Genomic DNA, 23,685 nt, shown 5'->3' with positions numbered 1-23,685 from the left:
TTACTCTTTTCAGAACACAAGTGAGTGCTTAGGTTTGAGTAAACATCGTGACGAAATGGCGTATTTCACTTGGCAATAGTCAAGTCACTCCATTGAAAATCCATGTCAGAAATCGTATAGAAAGTCATCAGTACTGGGCCTAACAAGAAGCACTTTCGGCTTTCAGAAAATAAATGGGTGCTTAGGTTTGAGTAAGCTTGGTGACGAAATGGCATATTTAAACTAGATTGGGCCAAGACGTTGCATTGAAAAACTGTGACCAAATGTAGTATATGGAGTCACCGTAATTACCCCAACAAGAAGCACTTACTGCTTCAGAACACAAGTGAGTGCTTAGTTTTGAGGAAGCTTGGTGACAAAATGTCATATTTAACTAGGTTGGGCATTGAAAAACTGTGACCTGAGTCACCATAATTACCCCAACAAGAAGCTTGGTGACAAAATGGCACATTTAACTAGGTTGGGTCAGGACATTGCATTGAAAACTGTGACCTGAGTCACCATAATTACCCCAACAAGAAGCACTTACTGCTTCAGAACACAAGTGAGTGCTTAGTTTTGAGTAAGCTTGGTGATGAAATGTCATATTTATCTTGATTAAAATATAGACATTGCATTAAAAACTTTGTCAATGTGCTGTATCGAGAGTCTCCAGAACTACCCCACTAAAGTGCACTGAATGGTTTCTGAACACAAGTGGGTGCTTAGGTTTGTAGTAAACTTGGAGACAAATTAGAATATTTACCTTGGTTGAGGTCAAATCATTGCATTGAATAGCTTGACCAAGTGCAGTATGGAGAGTCACCAGAACAAAACTAAAAAGTATCAAATGAGTGCTTCGGTTAGAATCAACTTGGTGAGAAAATGGATTATTCGGCTTGGCTGAATTCAAGACAATGCATTGAATAACAGCTGAAGTTATGAGACTCATAGAAAGACAGTTTGATCAATTGAAGTGCTATTGGGAACAGATATATTAAGTCACATAATGCAAAACAAATCATGTGGATCATATCTGTCTGACTGCCCCAACAAGTAGCACTTACTATTGTCAATTTACAGCCAGTGCTCACGTTGGGCCAATGAAACGGACTTGGTGGGCAAGACTTCATTTTCTTGCGCATCCGCGATTTGTTATAAATGATTACTGCCTTGCCAATCTTTGTCCGGCTTCCTAAGGTGTTGAAGTTTTGGAACATGCAGTGATGACCACTTGAAGTACAAATTTAAGACATTGAAACTCAACTCCACCTACTATGAATACAATGGGTAGTTAGGGCGTGAGGAATGCATTGCATTCTCCCCATTCAGTAAATGGGCTCCATTCATTGTCAGTTGACATGATCGTTATCAGTCGGAACAGCTGTATGCTGAAAATTTCACACCTGAGACAACCCCAAAAGGAAGCACTTATGAAAAACAAAACATTGGTGCATTCGTTTGAGGTCAACACAATGTGACTTGCTGAACATTTTACAATTGTTTCCGAATTGAAAAAAAAAAAACATAACGCAGTACGGGATGTACCCAGAACTACCTAAAAAGTAGCACCTACTAAATGTGGATCATATCTGTCCGACTGCTCCAACAAGCTGCAATTGGCTGGCAACTAGTTCAGGGTGTCCCCCGCCTACTGCCCGAAGATAGCTGGGATTGGCTCCAGCGCCCCCCGCGACCCTAGTGAGGAGAAGCGGTACAGATGATGGATGGATGGATAAATTCAATTGAAAAACTTTCACAAACTGTAGTATGCAAAGTGACCAGAACTACCCAACACGAAGCACTTATTGCTCACAGAACAGGATAGACTACATAAGGTGTGAATAAATTGGAAACAAACTGGCACATTGTGCTTCGTTGAAGTCAAGCAATTGCATTGAAAAAGTTTGACAGAGTGCGGTACAGTGAATCACCAGACCTACCCCAACAAGAAGCACTTACTCTTTTCAGAACACAAGTGAGTGCTTAGGTTTGAGTAAACATCGTGACGAAATGGCGTATTTCACTTGGCAATAGTCAAGTCACTCCATTGAAAATCCATGTCAGAAATCGTATAGAAAGTCATCAGTTCTGGGCCTAACAAGAAGCACTTTCGGCTTTCAGAAAATAAATGAGTGCTTAGGTTTGAGTAAGCTTGGTGACGAAATGGCATATTTAAACTAGATTGGGCCAAGACGTTGCATTGAAAAACTGTGACCAAATGTAGTATATGGAGTCACCATAATTACCCCAACAAGAAGCACTTACTGCTTCAGAACACAAGTGAGTGCTTAGTTTTGAGGAAGCTTGGTGACAAAATGTCATATTTAACTAGGTTGGGCATTGAAAAACTGTGACCTGAGTCACCATAATTACCCCAACAAGTAGCACTTACTGCTTCAGAACACAAGTGAGTGCTTAGTTTTGAGTAAGCTTGGTGATGAAATGTCATATTTATCTTGATTAAAATATAGACATTGCATTAAAAACTTTGTCAATGTGCTGTATCGAGAGTCTCCAGAACTACCCCACTAAAGTGCACTGAATGGTTTCAGAACACAAGTGGGTGCTTAGGTTTGTAGTAAACTTGGAGACAAATTAGAATATTTACCTTGGGTGAGGTCAAATCATTGCGTTGAATAGCTTGACCAAGTGCAGTATTGGAGAGTCACCAGAACAAAACTAAAAAGTATCAAATGAGTGCTTCGGTTAGAATCAACTTGGTGAGAAAATGGATTAATCGGCTTGGCTCAATTCAAGACAATGCATTGAATAACAGCGGAAGTAATGAGACTCATAGAAAGACAGTTTGATCAATTGAAGTGCTATTGGGAACAGATATATTAAGTCACATAATGCAAAACAAATCATGTGGATCATATCTGTCTGACTGCCCCAACAAGTAGCACTTACTATTGTCAATTTACAGCCAGTGCTCACGTTGGGCCAATGAAACGGACTTGGTGGGCAAGACTTCATTTTCTTGCGCATTGGCGATTTGTTATAAATGATTACTGCCTTGCCAATCTTTGTCCGGCTTCCTAAGGTGTTGAAGTTTTGGAACATGCAGTGATGACCACTTGAAGTACAAATTTAAGACATTGAAACTCAACTCCACCTACTATGAATACAATGGGTAGTTAGGGCGTGAGGAATGCATTGCATTCACCCCATTCAGTAAATGGGCTCCATTCATTGTCAGTTCACATGATCGTTATCAGTCGGAACAGCTGTATGCTGAAAATTTCACACCTGAGACAACCCCAAAAGGAAGCACTTATGAAAAAGAAAACATTGGTGCATTCGTTTGAGGTCAACACAATGTGACTTGCTGAACATTTTACAATTGTTTCCGAATTGAAAAAAAAAAAACATAACGCAGTACGGGATGTACCCAGAACTACCTAAAAAGTAGCACCTACTAAATGTGGATCATATCTGTCCGACTGCTCCAACAAGCTGCAATTGGCTGGCAACTAGTTCAGGGTGTCCCCCGCCTACTGCCCGAAGATAGCTGGGATTGGCTCCAGCGCCCCCCGCGACCCTAGTGAGGAGAAGCGGTACAGATGATGGATGGATGGATAAATTCAATTGAAAAACTATCACAAACTGTAGTATGCAAAGTGACCAGAACTACCCAACACGAAGCACTTATTGCTCACAGAACAGGATAGACTACATAAGGTGTGAATAAATTGGAAACAAACTGGCACATTGTGCTTCGTTGAAGTCAAGCAATTGCATTGAAAAAGTTTGACAGAGTGCGGTACAGTGAATCACCAGACCTACCCCAACAAGAAGCACTTACTCTTTTCAGAACACAAGTGAGTGCTTAGGTTTGAGTAAACATCGTGACGAAATGGCGTATTTCACTTGGCAATAGTCAAGTCACTCCATTGAAAATCCATGTCAGAAATCGTATAGAAAGTCATCAGTACTGGGCCTAACAAGAAGCACTTTCGGCTTTCAGAAAATAAATGGGTGCTTAGGTTTGAGTAAGCTTGGTGACGAAATGGCATATTTAAACTAGATTGGGCCAAGACGTTGCATTGAAAAACTGTGACCAAATGTAGTATATGGAGTCACCGTAATTACCCCAACAAGAAGCACTTACTGCTTCAGAACACAAGTGAGTGCTTAGTTTTGAGGAAGCTTGGTGACAAAATGTCATATTTAACTAGGTTGGGCATTGAAAAACTGTGACCTGAGTCACCATAATTACCCCAACAAGAAGCTTGGTGACAAAATGGCACATTTAACTAGGTTGGGTCAGGACATTGCATTGAAAACTGTGACCTGAGTCACCATAATTACCCCAACAAGAAGCACTTACTGCTTCAGAACACAAGTGAGTGCTTAGTTTTGAGTAAGCTTGGTGATGAAATGTCATATTTATCTTGATTAAAATATAGACATTGCATTAAAAACTTTGTCAATGTGCTGTATCGAGAGTCTCCAGAACTACCCCACTAAAGTGCACTGAATGGTTTCTGAACACAAGTGGGTGCTTAGGTTTGTAGTAAACTTGGAGACAAATTAGAATATTTACCTTGGTTGAGGTCAAATCATTGCATTGAATAGCTTGACCAAGTGCAGTATGGAGAGTCACCAGAACAAAACTAAAAAGTATCAAATGAGTGCTTCGGTTAGAATCAACTTGGTGAGAAAATGGATTATTCGGCTTGGCTGAATTCAAGACAATGCATTGAATAACAGCTGAAGTTATGAGACTCATAGAAAGACAGTTTGATCAATTGAAGTGCTATTGGGAACAGATATATTAAGTCACATAATGCAAAACAAATCATGTGGATCATATCTGTCTGACTGCCCCAACAAGTAGCACTTACTATTGTCAATTTACAGCCAGTGCTCACGTTGGGCCAATGAAACGGACTTGGTGGGCAAGACTTCATTTTCTTGCGCATCGGCGATTTGTTATAAATGATTACTGCCTTGCCAATCTTTGTCCGGCTTCCTAAGGTGTTGAAGTTTTGGAACATGCAGTGATGACCACTTGAAGTACAAATTTAAGACATTGAAACTCAACTCCACCTACTATGAATACAATGGGTAGTTAGGGCGTGAGGAATGCATTGCATTCTCCCCATTCAGTAAATGGGCTCCATTCATTGTCAGTTGACATGATCGTTATCAGTCGGAACAGCTGTATGCTGAAAATTTCACACCTGAGACAACCCCAAAAGGAAGCACTTATGAAAAAGAAAACATTGGTGCATTCGTTTGAGGTCAACACAATGTGACTTGCTGAACATTTTACAATTGTTTCCGAATTGAAAAAAAAAAAACATAACGCAGTACGGGATGTACCCAGAACTACCTAAAAAGTAGCACCTACTAAATGTGGATCATATCTGTCCGACTGCTCCAACAAGCTGCAATTGGCTGGCAACTAGTTCAGGGTGTCCCCCGCCTACTGCCCGAAGATAGCTGGGATTGGCTCCAGCGCCCCCCGCGACCCTAGTGAGGAGAAGCGGTACAGATGATGGATGGATGGATAAATTCAATTGAAAAACTATCACAAACTGTAGTATGCAAAGTGACCAGAACTACCCAACACGAAGCACTTATTGCTCACAGAACAGGATAGACTACATAAGGTGTGAATAAATTGGAAACAAACTGGCACATTGTGCTTCGTTGAAGTCAAGCAATTGCATTGAAAAAGTTTGACAGAGTGCGGTACAGTGAATCACCAGACCTACCCCAACAAGAAGCACTTACTCTTTTCAGAACACAAGTGAGTGCTTAGGTTTGAGTAAACATCGTGACGAAATGGCGTATTTCACTTGGCAATAGTCAAGTCACTCCATTGAAAATCCATGTCAGAAATCGTATAGAAAGTCATCAGTACTGGGCCTAACAAGAAGCACTTTCGGCTTTCAGAAAATAAATGGGTGCTTAGGTTTGAGTAAGCTTGGTGACGAAATGGCATATTTAAACTAGATTGGGCCAAGACGTTGCATTGAAAAACTGTGACCAAATGTAGTATATGGAGTCACCGTAATTACCCCAACAAGAAGCACTTACTGCTTCAGAACACAAGTGAGTGCTTAGTTTTGAGGAAGCTTGGTGACAAAATGTCATATTTAACTAGGTTGGGCATTGAAAAACTGTGACCTGAGTCACCATAATTACCCCAACAAGAAGCTTGGTGACAAAATGGCACATTTAACTAGGTTGGGTCAGGACATTGCATTGAAAACTGTGACCTGAGTCACCATAATTACCCCAACAAGAAGCACTTACTGCTTCAGAACACAAGTGAGTGCTTAGTTTTGAGTAAGCTTGGTGATGAAATGTCATATTTATCTTGATTAAAATATAGACATTGCATTAAAAACTTTGTCAATGTGCTGTATCGAGAGTCTCCAGAACTACCCCACTAAAGTGCACTGAATGGTTTCTGAACACAAGTGGGTGCTTAGGTTTGTAGTAAACTTGGAGACAAATTAGAATATTTACCTTGGTTGAGGTCAAATCATTGCATTGAATAGCTTGACCAAGTGCAGTATGGAGAGTCACCAGAACAAAACTAAAAAGTATCAAATGAGTGCTTCGGTTAGAATCAACTTGGTGAGAAAATGGATTATTCGGCTTGGCTGAATTCAAGACAATGCATTGAATAACAGCTGAAGTTATGAGACTCATAGAAAGACAGTTTGATCAATTGAAGTGCTATTGGGAACAGATATATTAAGTCACATAATGCAAAACAAATCATGTGGATCATATCTGTCTGACTGCCCCAACAAGTAGCACTTACTATTGTCAATTTACAGCCAGTGCTCACGTTGGGCCAATGAAACGGACTTGGTGGGCAAGACTTCATTTTCTTGCGCATCGGCGATTTGTTATAAATGATTACTGCCTTGCCAATCTTTGTCCGGCTTCCTAAGGTGTTGAAGTTTTGGAACATGCAGTGATGACCACTTGAAGTACAAATTTAAGACATTGAAACTCAACTCCACCTACTATGAATACAATGGGTAGTTAGGGCGTGAGGAATGCATTGCATTCTCCCCATTCAGTAAATGGGCTCCATTCATTGTCAGTTGACATGATCGTTATCAGTCGGAACAGCTGTATGCTGAAAATTTCACACCTGAGACAACCCCAAAAGGAAGCACTTATGAAAAAGAAAACATTGGTGCATTCGTTTGAGGTCAACACAATGTGACTTGCTGAACATTTTACAATTGTTTCCGAATTGAAAAAAAAAAAACATAACGCAGTACGGGATGTACCCAGAACTACCTAAAAAGTAGCACCTACTAAATGTGGATCATATCTGTCCGACTGCTCCAACAAGCTGCAATTGGCTGGCAACTAGTTCAGGGTGTCCCCCGCCTACTGCCCGAAGATAGCTGGGATTGGCTCCAGCGCCCCCCGCGACCCTAGTGAGGAGAAGCGGTACAGATGATGGATGGATGGATAAATTCAATTGAAAAACTTTCACAAACTGTAGTATGCAAAGTGACCAGAACTACCCAACACGAAGCACTTATTGCTCACAGAACAGGATAGACTACATAAGGTGTGAATAAATTGGAAACAAACTGGCACATTGTGCTTCGTTGAAGTCAAGCAATTGCATTGAAAAAGTTTGACAGAGTGCGGTACAGTGAATCACCAGACCTACCCCAACAAGAAGCACTTACTCTTTTCAGAACACAAGTGAGTGCTTAGGTTTGAGTAAACATCGTGACGAAATGGCGTATTTCACTTGGCAATAGTCAAGTCACTCCATTGAAAATCCATGTCAGAAATCGTATAGAAAGTCATCAGTTCTGGGCCTAACAAGAAGCACTTTCGGCTTTCAGAAAATAAATGAGTGCTTAGGTTTGAGTAAGCTTGGTGACGAAATGGCATATTTAAACTAGATTGGGCCAAGACGTTGCATTGAAAAACTGTGACCAAATGTAGTATATGGAGTCACCATAATTACCCCAACAAGAAGCACTTACTGCTTCAGAACACAAGTGAGTGCTTAGTTTTGAGGAAGCTTGGTGACAAAATGTCATATTTAACTAGGTTGGGCATTGAAAAACTGTGACCTGAGTCACCATAATTACCCCAACAAGAAGCACTTACTGCTTCAGAACACAAGTGAGTGCTTAGTTTTGAGTAAGCTTGGTGATGAAATGTCATATTTATCTTGATTAAAATATAGACATTGCATTAAAAACTTTGTCAATGTGCTGTATCGAGAGTCTCCAGAACTACCCCACTAAAGTGCACTGAATGGTTTCAGAACACAAGTGGGTGCTTAGGTTTGTAGTAAACTTGGAGACAAATTAGAATATTTACCTTGGGTGAGGTCAAATCATTGCGTTGAATAGCTTGACCAAGTGCAGTATTGGAGAGTCACCAGAACAAAACTAAAAAGTATCAAATGAGTGCTTCGGTTAGAATCAACTTGGTGAGAAAATGGATTAATCGGCTTGGCTCAATTCAAGACAATGCATTGAATAACAGCGGAAGTAATGAGACTCATAGAAAGACAGTTTGATCAATTGAAGTGCTATTGGGAACAGATATATTAAGTCACATAATGCAAAACAAATCATGTGGATCATATCTGTCTGACTGCCCCAACAAGTAGCACTTACTATTGTCAATTTACAGCCAGTGCTCACGTTGGGCCAATGAAACGGACTTGGTGGGCAAGACTTCATTTTCTTGCGCATTGGCGATTTGTTATAAATGATTACTGCCTTGCCAATCTTTGTCCGGCTTCCTAAGGTGTTGAAGTTTTGGAACATGCAGTGATGACCACTTGAAGTACAAATTTAAGACATTGAAACTCAACTCCACCTACTATGAATACAATGGGTAGTTAGGGCGTGAGGAATGCATTGCATTCACCCCATTCAGTAAATGGGCTCCATTCATTGTCAGTTCACATGATCGTTATCAGTCGGAACAGCTGTATGCTGAAAATTTCACACCTGAGACAACCCCAAACGGAAGCACTTATGAAAAAGAAAACATTGGTGCATTCGTTTGAGGTCAACACAATGTGACTTGCTCAACATTTTACAATTGTTTCTGAATTGAAAAAAAAAAAACATAACGCAGTACGGGATGTACCCAGAAGTACCTAAAAAGTAGCACCTACTAAATGTGGATCATATCTGTCCGACTGCCCCAACAAGCTGCAATTGGCTGGCAACCAGTTCAGGGTGTCCCCCGCCTACTGCCCGAAGATAGCTGGGATTGGCTCCAGCACCCCGCGACCCTAGTGAGGAGAAGCGGTACAGATGATGGATGGATGGATAAATTCAATTGAAAAACTTTCACAAACTGTAGTATGCAAAGTGACCAGAACTACCCAACACGAAGCACTTATTGCTCACAGAACAGGATAGACTACATAAGGTGTGAATAAATTGGAAACAAACTGGCACATTGTGCTTCGTTGAAGTCAAGCAATTGCATTGAAAAAGTTTGACAGAGTGCGGTACAGTGAATCACCAGACCTACCCCAACAAGAAGCACTTACTCTTTTCAGAACACAAGTGAGTGCTTAGGTTTGAGTAAACATCGTGACGAAATGGCGTATTTCACTTGGCAATAGTCAAGTCACTCCATTGAAAATCCATGTCAGAAATCGTATAGAAAGTCATCAGTACTGGGCCTAACAAGAAGCACTTTCGGCTTTCAGAAAATAAATGGGTGCTTAGGTTTGAGTAAGCTTGGTGACGAAATGGCATATTTAAACTAGATTGGGCCAAGACGTTGCATTGAAAAACTGTGACCAAATGTAGTATATGGAGTCACCGTAATTACCCCAACAAGAAGCACTTACTGCTTCAGAACACAAGTGAGTGCTTAGTTTTGAGGAAGCTTGGTGACAAAATGTCATATTTAACTAGGTTGGGCAATGAAAAACTGTGACCTGAGTCACCATAATTACCCCAACAAGAAGCTTGGTGACAAAATGGCACATTTAACTAGGTTGGGTCAGGACATTGCATTGAAAACTGTGACCTGAGTCACCATAATTACCCCAACAAGAAGCACTTACTGCTTCAGAACACAAGTGAGTGCTTAGTTTTGAGTAAGCTTGGTGATGAAATGTCATATTTATCTTGATTAAAATATAGACATTGCATTAAAAACTTTGTCAATGTGCTGTATCGAGAGTCTCCAGAACTACCCCACTAAAGTGCACTGAATGGTTTCAGAACACAAGTGGGTGCTTAGGTTTGTAGTAAACTTGGAGACAAATTAGAATATTTACCTTGGGTGAGGTCAAATCATTGCGTTGAATAGCTTGACCAAGTGCAGTATTGGAGAGTCACCAGAACAAAACTAAAAAGTATCAAATGAGTGCTTCGGTTAGAATCAACTTGGTGAGAAAATGGATTAATCGGCTTGGCTCAATTCAAGACAATGCATTGAATAACAGCGGAAGTAATGAGACTCATAGAAAGACAGTTTGATCAATTGAAGTGCTATTGGGAACAGATATATTAAGTCACATAATGCAAAACAAATCATGTGGATCATATCTGTCTGACTGCCCCAACAAGTAGCACTTACTATTGTCAATTTACAGCCAGTGCTCACGTTGGGCCAATGAAACGGACTTGGTGGGCAAGACTTCATTTTCTTGCGCATTGGCGATTTGTTATAAATGATTACTGCCTTGCCAATCTTTGTCCGGCTTCCTAAGGTGTTGAAGTTTTGGAACATGCAGTGATGACCACTTGAAGTACAAATTTAAGACATTGAAACTCAACTCCACCTACTATGAATACAATGGGTAGTTAGGGCGTGAGGAATGCATTGCATTCACCCCATTCAGTAAATGGGCTCCATTCATTGTCAGTTCACATGATCGTTATCAGTCGGAACAGCTGTATGCTGAAAATTTCACACCTGAGACAACCCCAAAAGGAAGCACTTATGAAAAAGAAAACATTGGTGCATTCGTTTGAGGTCAACACAATGTGACTTGCTGAACATTTTACAATTGTTTCCGAATTGAAAAAAAAAAAACATAACGCAGTACGGGATGTACCCAGAACTACCTAAAAAGTAGCACCTACTAAATGTGGATCATATCTGTCCGACTGCTCCAACAAGCTGCAATTGGCTGGCAACTAGTTCAGGGTGTCCCCCGCCTACTGCCCGAAGATAGCTGGGATTGGCTCCAGCGCCCCCCGCGACCCTAGTGAGGAGAAGCGGTACAGATGATGGATGGATGGATAAATTCAATTGAAAAACTTTCACAAACTGTAGTATGCAAAGTGACCAGAACTACCCAACACGAAGCACTTATTGCTCACAGAACAGGATAGACTACATAAGGTGTGAATAAATTGGAAACAAACTGGCACATTGTGCTTCGTTGAAGTCAAGCAATTGCATTGAAAAAGTTTGACAGAGTGCGGTACAGTGAATCACCAGACCTACCCCAACAAGAAGCACTTACTCTTTTCAGAACACAAGTGAGTGCTTAGGTTTGAGTAAACATCGTGACGAAATGGCGTATTTCACTTGGCAATAGTCAAGTCACTCCATTGAAAATCCATGTCAGAAATCGTATAGAAAGTCATCAGTACTGGGCCTAACAAGAAGCACTTTCGGCTTTCAGAAAATAAATGGGTGCTTAGGTTTGAGTAAGCTTGGTGACGAAATGGCATATTTAAACTAGATTGGGCCAAGACGTTGCATTGAAAAACTGTGACCAAATGTAGTATATGGAGTCACCGTAATTACCCCAACAAGAAGCACTTACTGCTTCAGAACACAAGTGAGTGCTTAGTTTTGAGGAAGCTTGGTGACAAAATGTCATATTTAACTAGGTTGGGCATTGAAAAACTGTGACCTGAGTCACCATAATTACCCCAACAAGAAGCTTGGTGACAAAATGGCACATTTAACTAGGTTGGGTCAGGACATTGCATTGAAAACTGTGACCTGAGTCACCATAATTACCCCAACAAGAAGCACTTACTGCTTCAGAACACAAGTGAGTGCTTAGTTTTGAGTAAGCTTGGTGATGAAATGTCATATTTATCTTGATTAAAATATAGACATTGCATTAAAAACTTTGTCAATGTGCTGTATCGAGAGTCTCCAGAACTACCCCACTAAAGTGCACTGAATGGTTTCTGAACACAAGTGGGTGCTTAGGTTTGTAGTAAACTTGGAGACAAATTAGAATATTTACCTTGGTTGAGGTCAAATCATTGCATTGAATAGCTTGACCAAGTGCAGTATGGAGAGTCACCAGAACAAAACTAAAAAGTATCAAATGAGTGCTTCGGTTAGAATCAACTTGGTGAGAAAATGGATTATTCGGCTTGGCTGAATTCAAGACAATGCATTGAATAACAGCTGAAGTTATGAGACTCATAGAAAGACAGTTTGATCAATTGAAGTGCTATTGGGAACAGATATATTAAGTCACATAATGCAAAACAAATCATGTGGATCATATCTGTCTGACTGCCCCAACAAGTAGCACTTACTATTGTCAATTTACAGCCAGTGCTCACGTTGGGCCAATGAAACGGACTTGGTGGGCAAGACTTCATTTTCTTGCGCATCGGCGATTTGTTATAAATGATTACTGCCTTGCCAATCTTTGTCCGGCTTCCTAAGGTGTTGAAGTTTTGGAACATGCAGTGATGACCACTTGAAGTACAAATTTAAGACATTGAAACTCAACTCCACCTACTATGAATACAATGGGTAGTTAGGGCGTGAGGAATGCATTGCATTCTCCCCATTCAGTAAATGGGCTCCATTCATTGTCAGTTGACATGATCGTTATCAGTCGGAACAGCTGTATGCTGAAAATTTCACACCTGAGACAACCCCAAAAGGAAGCACTTATGAAAAAGAAAACATTGGTGCATTCGTTTGAGGTCAACACAATGTGACTTGCTGAACATTTTACAATTGTTTCCGAATTGAAAAAAAAAAAACATAACGCAGTACGGGATGTACCCAGAACTACCTAAAAAGTAGCACCTACTAAATGTGGATCATATCTGTCCGACTGCTCCAACAAGCTGCAATTGGCTGGCAACTAGTTCAGGGTGTCCCCCGCCTACTGCCCGAAGATAGCTGGGATTGGCTCCAGCGCCCCCCGCGACCCTAGTGAGGAGAAGCGGTACAGATGATGGATGGATGGATAAATTCAATTGAAAAACTTTCACAAACTGTAGTATGCAAAGTGACCAGAACTACCCAACACGAAGCACTTATTGCTCACAGAACAGGATAGACTACATAAGGTGTGAATAAATTGGAAACAAACTGGCACATTGTGCTTCGTTGAAGTCAAGCAATTGCATTGAAAAAGTTTGACAGAGTGCGGTACAGTGAATCACCAGACCTACCCCAACAAGAAGCACTTACTCTTTTCAGAACACAAGTGAGTGCTTAGGTTTGAGTAAACATCGTGACGAAATGGCGTATTTCACTTGGCAATAGTCAAGTCACTCCATTGAAAATCCATGTCAGAAATCGTATAGAAAGTCATCAGTTCTGGGCCTAACAAGAAGCACTTTCGGCTTTCAGAAAATAAATGAGTGCTTAGGTTTGAGTAAGCTTGGTGACGAAATGGCATATTTAAACTAGATTGGGCCAAGACGTTGCATTGAAAAACTGTGACCAAATGTAGTATATGGAGTCACCATAATTACCCCAACAAGAAGCACTTACTGCTTCAGAACACAAGTGAGTGCTTAGTTTTGAGGAAGCTTGGTGACAAAATGTCATATTTAACTAGGTTGGGCATTGAAAAACTGTGACCTGAGTCACCATAATTACCCCAACAAGAAGCACTTACTGCTTCAGAACACAAGTGAGTGCTTAGTTTTGAGTAAGCTTGGTGATGAAATGTCATATTTATCTTGATTAAAATATAGACATTGCATTAAAAACTTTGTCAATGTGCTGTATCGAGAGTCTCCAGAACTACCCCACTAAAGTGCACTGAATGGTTTCAGAACACAAGTGGGTGCTTAGGTTTGTAGTAAACTTGGAGACAAATTAGAATATTTACCTTGGGTGAGGTCAAATCATTGCGTTGAATAGCTTGACCAAGTGCAGTATTGGAGAGTCACCAGAACAAAACTAAAAAGTATCAAATGAGTGCTTCGGTTAGAATCAACTTGGTGAGAAAATGGATTAATCGGCTTGGCTCAATTCAAGACAATGCATTGAATAACAGCGGAAGTAATGAGACTCATAGAAAGACAGTTTGATCAATTGAAGTGCTATTGGGAACAGATATATTAAGTCACATAATGCAAAACAAATCATGTGGATCATATCTGTCTGACTGCCCCAACAAGTAGCACTTACTATTGTCAATTTACAGCCAGTGCTCACGTTGGGCCAATGAAACGGACTTGGTGGGCAAGACTTCATTTTCTTGCGCATTGGCGATTTGTTATAAATGATTACTGCCTTGCCAATCTTTGTCCGGCTTCCTAAGGTGTTGAAGTTTTGGAACATGCAGTGATGACCACTTGAAGTACAAATTTAAGACATTGAAACTCAACTCCACCTACTATGAATACAATGGGTAGTTAGGGCGTGAGGAATGCATTGCATTCACCCCATTCAGTAAATGGGCTCCATTCATTGTCAGTTCACATGATCGTTATCAGTCGGAACAGCTGTATGCTGAAAATTTCACACCTGAGACAACCCCAAACGGAAGCACTTATGAAAAAGAAAACATTGGTGCATTCGTTTGAGGTCAACACAATGTGACTTGCTCAACATTTTACAATTGTTTCTGAATTGAAAAAAAAAAAACATAACGCAGTACGGGATGTACCCAGAAGTACCTAAAAAGTAGCACCTACTAAATGTGGATCATATCTGTCTGACTGCCCCAACAAGCTGCAATTGGCTGGCAACCAGTTCAGGGTGTCCCCCGCCTACTGCCCGAAGATAGCTGGGATTGGCTCCAGCACCCCGCGACCCTAGTGAGGAGAAGCGGTACAGATGATGGATGGATGGATAAATTCAATTGAAAAACTTTCACAAACTGTAGTATGCAAAGTGACCAGAACTACCCAACACGAAGCACTTATTGCTCACAGAACAGGATAGACTACATAAGGTGTGAATAAATTGGAAACAAACTGGCACATTGTGCTTCGTTGAAGTCAAGCAATTGCATTGAAAAAGTTTGACAGAGTGCGGTACAGTGAATCACCAGACCTACCCCAACAAGAAGCACTTACTCTTTTCAGAACACAAGTGAGTGCTTAGGTTTGAGTAAACATCGTGACGAAATGGCGTATTTCACTTGGCAATAGTCAAGTCACTCCATTGAAAATCCATGTCAGAAATCGTATAGAAAGTCATCAGTACTGGGCCTAACAAGAAGCACTTTCGGCTTTCAGAAAATAAATGGGTGCTTAGGTTTGAGTAAGCTTGGTGACGAAATGGCATATTTAAACTAGATTGGGCCAAGACGTTGCATTGAAAAACTGTGACCAAATGTAGTATATGGAGTCACCGTAATTACCCCAACAAGAAGCACTTACTGCTTCAGAACACAAGTGAGTGCTTAGTTTTGAGGAAGCTTGGTGACAAAATGTCATATTTAACTAGGTTGGGCATTGAAAAACTGTGACCTGAGTCACCATAATTACCCCAACAAGAAGCTTGGTGACAAAATGGCACATTTAACTAGGTTGGGTCAGGACATTGCATTGAAAACTGTGACCTGAGTCACCATAATTACCCCAACAAGAAGCACTTACTGCTTCAGAACACAAGTGAGTGCTTAGTTTTGAGTAAGCTTGGTGATGAAATGTCATATTTATCTTGATTAAAATATAGACATTGCATTAAAAACTTTGTCAATGTGCTGTATCGAGAGTCTCCAGAACTACCCCACTAAAGTGCACTGAATGGTTTCTGAACACAAGTGGGTGCTTAGGTTTGTAGTAAACTTGGAGACAAATTAGAATATTTACCTTGGTTGAGGTCAAATCATTGCATTGAATAGCTTGACCAAGTGCAGTATGGAGAGTCACCAGAACAAAACTAAAAAGTATCAAATGAGTGCTTCGGTTAGAATCAACTTGGTGAGAAAATGGATTATTCGGCTTGGCTGAATTCAAGACAATGCATTGAATAACAGCTGAAGTTATGAGACTCATAGAAAGACAGTTTGATCAATTGAAGTGCTATTGGGAACAGATATATTAAGTCACATAATGCAAAACAAATCATGTGGATCATATCTGTCTGACTGCCCCAACAAGTAGCACTTACTATTGTCAATTTACAGCCAGTGCTCACGTTGGGCCAATGAAACGGACTTGGTGGGCAAGACTTCATTTTCTTGCGCATCCGCGATTTGTTATAAATGATTACTGCCTTGCCAATCTTTGTCCGGCTTCCTAAGGTGTTGAAGTTTTGGAACATGCAGTGATGACCACTTGAAGTACAAATTTAAGACATTGAAACTCAACTCCACCTACTATGAATACAATGGGTAGTTAGGGCGTGAGGAATGCATTGCATTCTCCCCATTCAGTAAATGGGCTCCATTCATTGTCAGTTGACATGATCGTTATCAGTCGGAACAGCTGTATGCTGAAAATTTCACACCTGAGACAACCCCAAAAGGAAGCACTTATGAAAAAGAAAACATTGGTGCATTCGTTTGAGGTCAACACAATGTGACTTGCTGAACATTTTACAATTGTTTCCGAATTGAAAAAAAAAAAACATAACGCAGTACGGGATGTACCCAGAACTACCTAAAAAGTAGCACCTACTAAATGTGGATCATATCTGTCCGACTGCTCCAACAAGCTGCAATTGGCTGGCAACTAGTTCAGGGTGTCCCCCGCCTACTGCCCGAAGATAGCTGGGATTGGCTCCAGCGCCCCCCGCGACCCTAGTGAGGAGAAGCGGTACAGATGATGGATGGATGGATAAATTCAATTGAAAAACTTTCACAAACTGTAGTATGCAAAGTGACCAGAACTACCCAACACGAAGCACTTATTGCTCACAGAACAGGATAGACTACATAAGGTGTGAATAAATTGGAAACAAACTGGCACATTGTGCTTCGTTGAAGTCAAGCAATTGCATTGAAAAAGTTTGACAGAGTGCGGTACAGTGAATCACCAGACCTACCCCAACAAGAAGCACTTACTCTTTTCAGAACACAAGTGAGTGCTTAGGTTTGAGTAAACATCGTGACGAAATGGCGTATTTCACTTGGCAATAGTCAAGTCACTCCATTGAAAATCCATGTCAGAAATCGTATAGAAAGTCATCAGTTCTGGGCCTAACAAGAAGCACTTTCGGCTTTCAGAAAATAAATGAGTGCTTAGGTTTGAGTAAGCTTGGTGACGAAATGGCATATTTAAACTAGATTGGGCCAAGACGTTGCATTGAAAAACTGTGACCAAATGTAGTATATGGAGTCACCATAATTACCCCAACAAGAAGCACTTACTGCTTCAGAACACAAGTGAGTGCTTAGTTTTGAGGAAGCTTGGTGACAAAATGTCATATTTAACTAGGTTGGGCATTGAAAAACTGTGACCTGAGTCACCATAATTACCCCAACAAGTAGCACTTACTGCTTCAGAACACAAGTGAGTGCTTAGTTTTGAGTAAGCTTGGTGATGAAATGTCATATTTATCTTGATTAAAATATAGACATTGCATTAAAAACTTTGTCAATGTGCTGTATCGAGAGTCTCCAGAACTACCCCACTAAAGTGCACTGAATGGTTTCAGAACACAAGTGGGTGCTTAGGTTTGTAGTAAACTTGGAGACAAATTAGAATATTTACCTTGGGTGAGGTCAAATCATTGCGTTGAATAGCTTGACCAAGTGCAGTATTGGAGAGTCACCAGAACAAAACTAAAAAGTATCAAATGAGTGCTTCGGTTAGAATCAACTTGGTGAGAAAATGGATTAATCGGCTTGGCTCAATTCAAGACAATGCATTGAATAACAGCGGAAGTAATGAGACTCATAGAAAGACAGTTTGATCAATTGAAGTGCTATTGGGAACAGATATATTAAGTCACATAATGCAAAACAAATCATGTGGATCATATCTGTCTGACTGCCCCAACAAGTAGCACTTACTATTGTCAATTTACAGCCAGTGCTCACGTTGGGCCAATGAAACGGACTTGGTGGGCAAGACTTCATTTTCTTGCGCATTGGCGATTTGTTATAAATGATTACTGCCTTGCCAATCTTTGTCCGGCTTCCTAAGGTGTTGAAGTTTTGGAACATGCAGTGATGACCACTTGAAGTACAAATTTAAGACATTGAAACTCAACTCCACCTACTATGAATACAATGGGTAGTTAGGGCGTGAGGAATGCATTGCATTCACCCCATTCAGTAAATGGGCTCCATTCATTGTCAGTTCACATGATCGTTATCAGTCGGAACAGCTGTATGCTGAAAATTTCACACCTGAGACAACCCCAAAAGGAAGCACTTATGAAAAAGAAAACATTGGTGCATTCGTTTGAGGTCAACACAATGTGACTTGCTGAACATTTTACAATTGTTTCCGAATTGAAAAAAAAAAAACATAACGCAGTACGGGATGTACCCAGAACTACCTAAAAAGTAGCACCTACTAAATGTGGATCATATCTGTCCGACTGCTCCAACAAGCTGCAATTGGCTGGCAACTAGTTCAGGGTGTCCCCCGCCTACTGCCCGAAGATAGCTGGGATTGGCTCCAGCGCCCCCCGCGACCCTAGTGAGGAGAAGCGGTACAGATGATGGATGGATGGATAAATTCAATTGAAAAACTATCACAAACTGTAGTATGCAAAGTGACCAGAACTACCCAACACGAAGCACTTATTGCTCACAGAACAGGATAGACTACATAAGGTGTGAATAAATTGGAAACAAACTGGCACATTGTGCTTCGTTGAAGTCAAGCAATTGCATTGAAAAAGTTTGACAGAGTGCGGTACAGTGAATCACCAGACCTACCCCAACAAGAAGCACTTACTCTTTTCAGAACACAAGTGAGTGCTTAGGTTTGAGTAAACATCGTGACGAAATGGCGTATTTCACTTGGCAATAGTCAAGTCACTCCATTGAAAATCCATGTCAGAAATCGTATAGAAAGTCATCAGTACTGGGCCTAACAAGAAGCACTTTCGGCTTTCAGAAAATAAATGGGTGCTTAGGTTTGAGTAAGCTTGGTGACGAAATGGCATATTTAAACTAGATTGGGCCAAGACGTTGCATTGAAAAACTGTGACCAAATGTAGTATATGGAGTCACCGTAATTACCCCAACAAGAAGCACTTACTGCTTCAGAACACAAGTGAGTGCTTAGTTTTGAGGAAGCTTGGTGACAAAATGTCATATTTAACTAGGTTGGGCATTGAAAAACTGTGACCTGAGTCACCATAATTACCCCAACAAGAAGCTTGGTGACAAAATGGCACATTTAACTAGGTTGGGTCAGGACATTGCATTGAAAACTGTGACCTGAGTCACCATAATTACCCCAACAAGAAGCACTTACTGCTTCAGAACACAAGTGAGTGCTTAGTTTTGAGTAAGCTTGGTGATGAAATGTCATATTTATCTTGATTAAAATATAGACATTGCATTAAAAACTTTGTCAATGTGCTGTATCGAGAGTCTCCAGAACTACCCCACTAAAGTGCACTGAATGGTTTCTGAACACAAGTGGGTGCTTAGGTTTGTAGTAAACTTGGAGACAAATTAGAATATTTACCTTGGTTGAGGTCAAATCATTGCATTGAATAGCTTGACCAAGTGCAGTATGGAGAGTCACCAGAACAAAACTAAAAAGTATCAAATGAGTGCTTCGGTTAGAATCAACTTGGTGAGAAAATGGATTATTCGGCTTGGCTGAATTCAAGACAATGCATTGAATAACAGCTGAAGTAATGAGACTCATAGAAAGACAGTTTGATCAATTGAAGTGCTATTGGGAACAGATATATTAAGTCACATAATGCAAAACAAATCATGTGGATCATATCTGTCTGACTGCCCCAACAAGTAGCACTTACTATTGTCAATTTACAGCCAGTGCTCACGTTGGGCCAATGAAACGGACTTGGTGGGCAAGACTTCATTTTCTTGCGCATCGGCGATTTGTTATAAATGATTACTGCCTTGCCAATCTTTGTCCGGCTTCCTAAGGTGTTGAAGTTTTGGAACATGCAGTGATGACCACTTGAAGTACAAATTTAAGACATTGAAACTCAACTCCACCTACTATGAATACAATGGGTAGTTAGGGCGTGAGGAATGCATTGCATTCTCCCCATTCAGTAAATGGGCTCCATTCATTGTCAGTTGACATGATCGTTATCAGTCGGAACAGCTGTATGCTGAAAATTTCACACCTGAGACAACCCCAAAAGGAAGCACTTATGAAAAAGAAAACATTGGTGCATTCGTTTGAGGTCAACACAATGTGACTTGCTGAACATTTTACAATTGTTTCCGAATTGAAAAAAAAAAAACATAACGCAGTACGGGATGTACCCAGAACTACCTAAAAAGTAGCACCTACTAAATGTGGATCATATCTGTCCGACTGCTCCAACAAGCTGCAATTGGCTGGCAACTAGTTCAGGGTGTCCCCCGCCTACTGCCCGAAGATAGCTGGGATTGGCTCCAGCGCCCCCCGCGACCCTAGTGAGGAGAAGCGGTACAGATGATGGATGGATGGATAAATTCAATTGAAAAACTTTCACAAACTGTAGTATGCAAAGTGACCAGAACTACCCAACACGAAGCACTTATTGCTCACAGAACAGGATAGACTACATAAGGTGTGAATAAATTGGAAACAAACTGGCACATTGTGCTTCGTTGAAGTCAAGCAATTGCATTGAAAAAGTTTGACAGAGTGCGGTACAGTGAATCACCAGACCTACCCCAACAAGAAGCACTTACTCTTTTCAGAACACAAGTGAGTGCTTAGGTTTGAGTAAACATCGTGACGAAATGGCGTATTTCACTTGGCAATAGTCAAGTCACTCCATTGAAAATCCATGTCAGAAATCGTATAGAAAGTCATCAGTTCTGGGCCTAACAAGAAGCACTTTCGGCTTTCAGAAAATAAATGAGTGCTTAGGTTTGAGTAAGCTTGGTGACGAAATGGCATATTTAAACTAGATTGGGCCAAGACGTTGCATTGAAAAACTGTGACCAAATGTAGTATATGGAGTCACCATAATTACCCCAACAAGAAGCACTTACTGCTTCAGAACACAAGTGAGTGCTTAGTTTTGAGGAAGCTTGGTGACAAAATGTCATATTTAACTAGGTTGGGCATTGAAAAACTGTGACCTGAGTCACCATAATTACCCCAACAAGTAGCACTTACTGCTTCAGAACACAAGTGAGTGCTTAGTTTTGAGTAAGCTTGGTGATGAAATGTCATATTTATCTTGATTAAAATATAGACATTGCATTAAAAACTTTGTCAATGTGCTGTATCGAGAGTCTCCAGAACTACCCCACTAAAGTGCACTGAATGGTTTCAGAACACAAGTGGGTGCTTAGGTTTGTAGTAAACTTGGAGACAAATTAGAATATTTACCTTGGGTGAGGTCAAATCATTGCGTTGAATAGCTTGACCAAGTGCAGTATTGGAGAGTCACCAGAACAAAACTAAAAAGTATCAAATGAGTGCTTCGGTTAGAATCAACTTGGTGAGAAAATGGATTAATCGGCTTGGCTCAATTCAAGACAATGCATTGAATAACAGCTGAAGTTATGAGACTCATAGAAAGACAGTTTGATCAATTGAAGTGCTATTGGGAACAGATATATTAAGTCACATAATGCAAAACAAATCATGTGGATCATATCTGTCTGACTGCCCCAACAAGTAGCACTTACTATTGTCAATTTACAGCCAGTGCTCACGTTGGGCCAATGAAACGGACTTGGTGGGCAAGACTTCATTTTCTTGCGCATTGGCGATTTGTTATAAATGATTACTGCCTTGCCAATCTTTGTCCGGCTTCCTAAGGTGTTGAAGTTTTGGAACATGCAGTGATGACCACTTGAAGTACAAATTTAAGACATTGAAACTCAACTCCACCTACTATGAATACAATGGGTAGTTAGGGCGTGAGGAATGCATTGCATTCACCCCATTCAGTAAATGGGCTCCATTCATTGTCAGTTCACATGATCGTTATCAGTCGGAACAGCTGTATGCTGAAAATTTCACACCTGAGACAACCCCAAAAGGAAGCACTTATGAAAAAGAAAACATTGGTGCATTCGTTTGAGGTCAACACAATGTGACTTGCTGAACATTTTACAATTGTTTCCGAATTGAAAAAAAAAAAACATAACGCAGTACGGGATGTACCCAGAACTACCTAAAAAGTAGCACCTACTAAATGTGGATCATATCTGTCCGACTGCTCCAACAAGCTGCAATTGGCTGGCAACTAGTTCAGGGTGTCCCCCGCCTACTGCCCGAAGATAGCTGGGATTGGCTCCAGCGCCCCCCGCGACCCTAGTGAGGAGAAGCGGTACAGATGATGGATGGATGGATAAATTCAATTGAAAAACTATCACAAACTGTAGTATGCAAAGTGACCAGAACTACCCAACACGAAGCACTTATTGCTCACAGAACAGGATAGACTACATAAGGTGTGAATAAATTGGAAACAAACTGGCACATTGTGCTTCGTTGAAGTCAAGCAATTGCATTGAAAAAGTTTGACAGAGTGCGGTACAGTGAATCACCAGACCTACCCCAACAAGAAGCACTTACTCTTTTCAGAACACAAGTGAGTGCTTAGGTTTGAGTAAACATCGTGACGAAATGGCGTATTTCACTTGGCAATAGTCAAGTCACTCCATTGAAAATCCATGTCAGAAATCGTATAGAAAGTCATCAGTTCTGGGCCTAACAAGAAGCACTTTCGGCTTTCAGAAAATAAATGAGTGCTTAGGTTTGAGTAAGCTTGGTGACGAAATGGCATATTTAAACTAGATTGGGCCAAGACGTTGCATTGAAAAACTGTGACCAAATGTAGTATATGGAGTCACCATAATTACCCCAACAAGAAGCACTTACTGCTTCAGAACACAAGTGAGTGCTTAGTTTTGAGGAAGCTTGGTGACAAAATGTCATATTTAACTAGGTTGGGCATTGAAAAACTGTGACCTGAGTCACCATAATTACCCCAACAAGTAGCACTTACTGCTTCAGAACACAAGTGAGTGCTTAGTTTTGAGTAAGCTTGGTGATGAAATGTCATATTTATCTTGATTAAAATATAGACATTGCATTAAAAACTTTGTCAATGTGCTGTATCGAGAGTCTCCAGAACTACCCCACTAAAGTGCACTGAATGGTTTCAGAACACAAGTGGGTGCTTAGGTTTGTAGTAAACTTGGAGACAAATTAGAATATTTACCTTGGGTGAGGTCAAATCATTGCGTTGAATAGCTTGACCAAGTGCAGTATTGGAGAGTCACCAGAACAAAACTAAAAAGTATCAAATGAGTGCTTCGGTTAGAATCAACTTGGTGAGAAAATGGATTAATCGGCTTGGCTCAATTCAAGACAATGCATTGAATAACAGCGGAAGTAATGAGACTCATAGAAAGACAGTTTGATCAATTGAAGTGCTATTGGGAACAGATATATTAAGTCACATAAT

Source organism: Idiotropiscis lumnitzeri, chromosome 13 (assembly GCF_059441095.1).
Source record: "Idiotropiscis lumnitzeri isolate Australia: NSW breed Sydney's pygmy pipehorse chromosome 13, RoL_Ilum_1.0, whole genome shotgun sequence".
Classification (NCBI taxonomy): Eukaryota; Metazoa; Chordata; class Actinopteri; order Syngnathiformes; family Syngnathidae; genus Idiotropiscis; species Idiotropiscis lumnitzeri.
Note: the sequence above shows the minus strand (reverse complement) of the source record.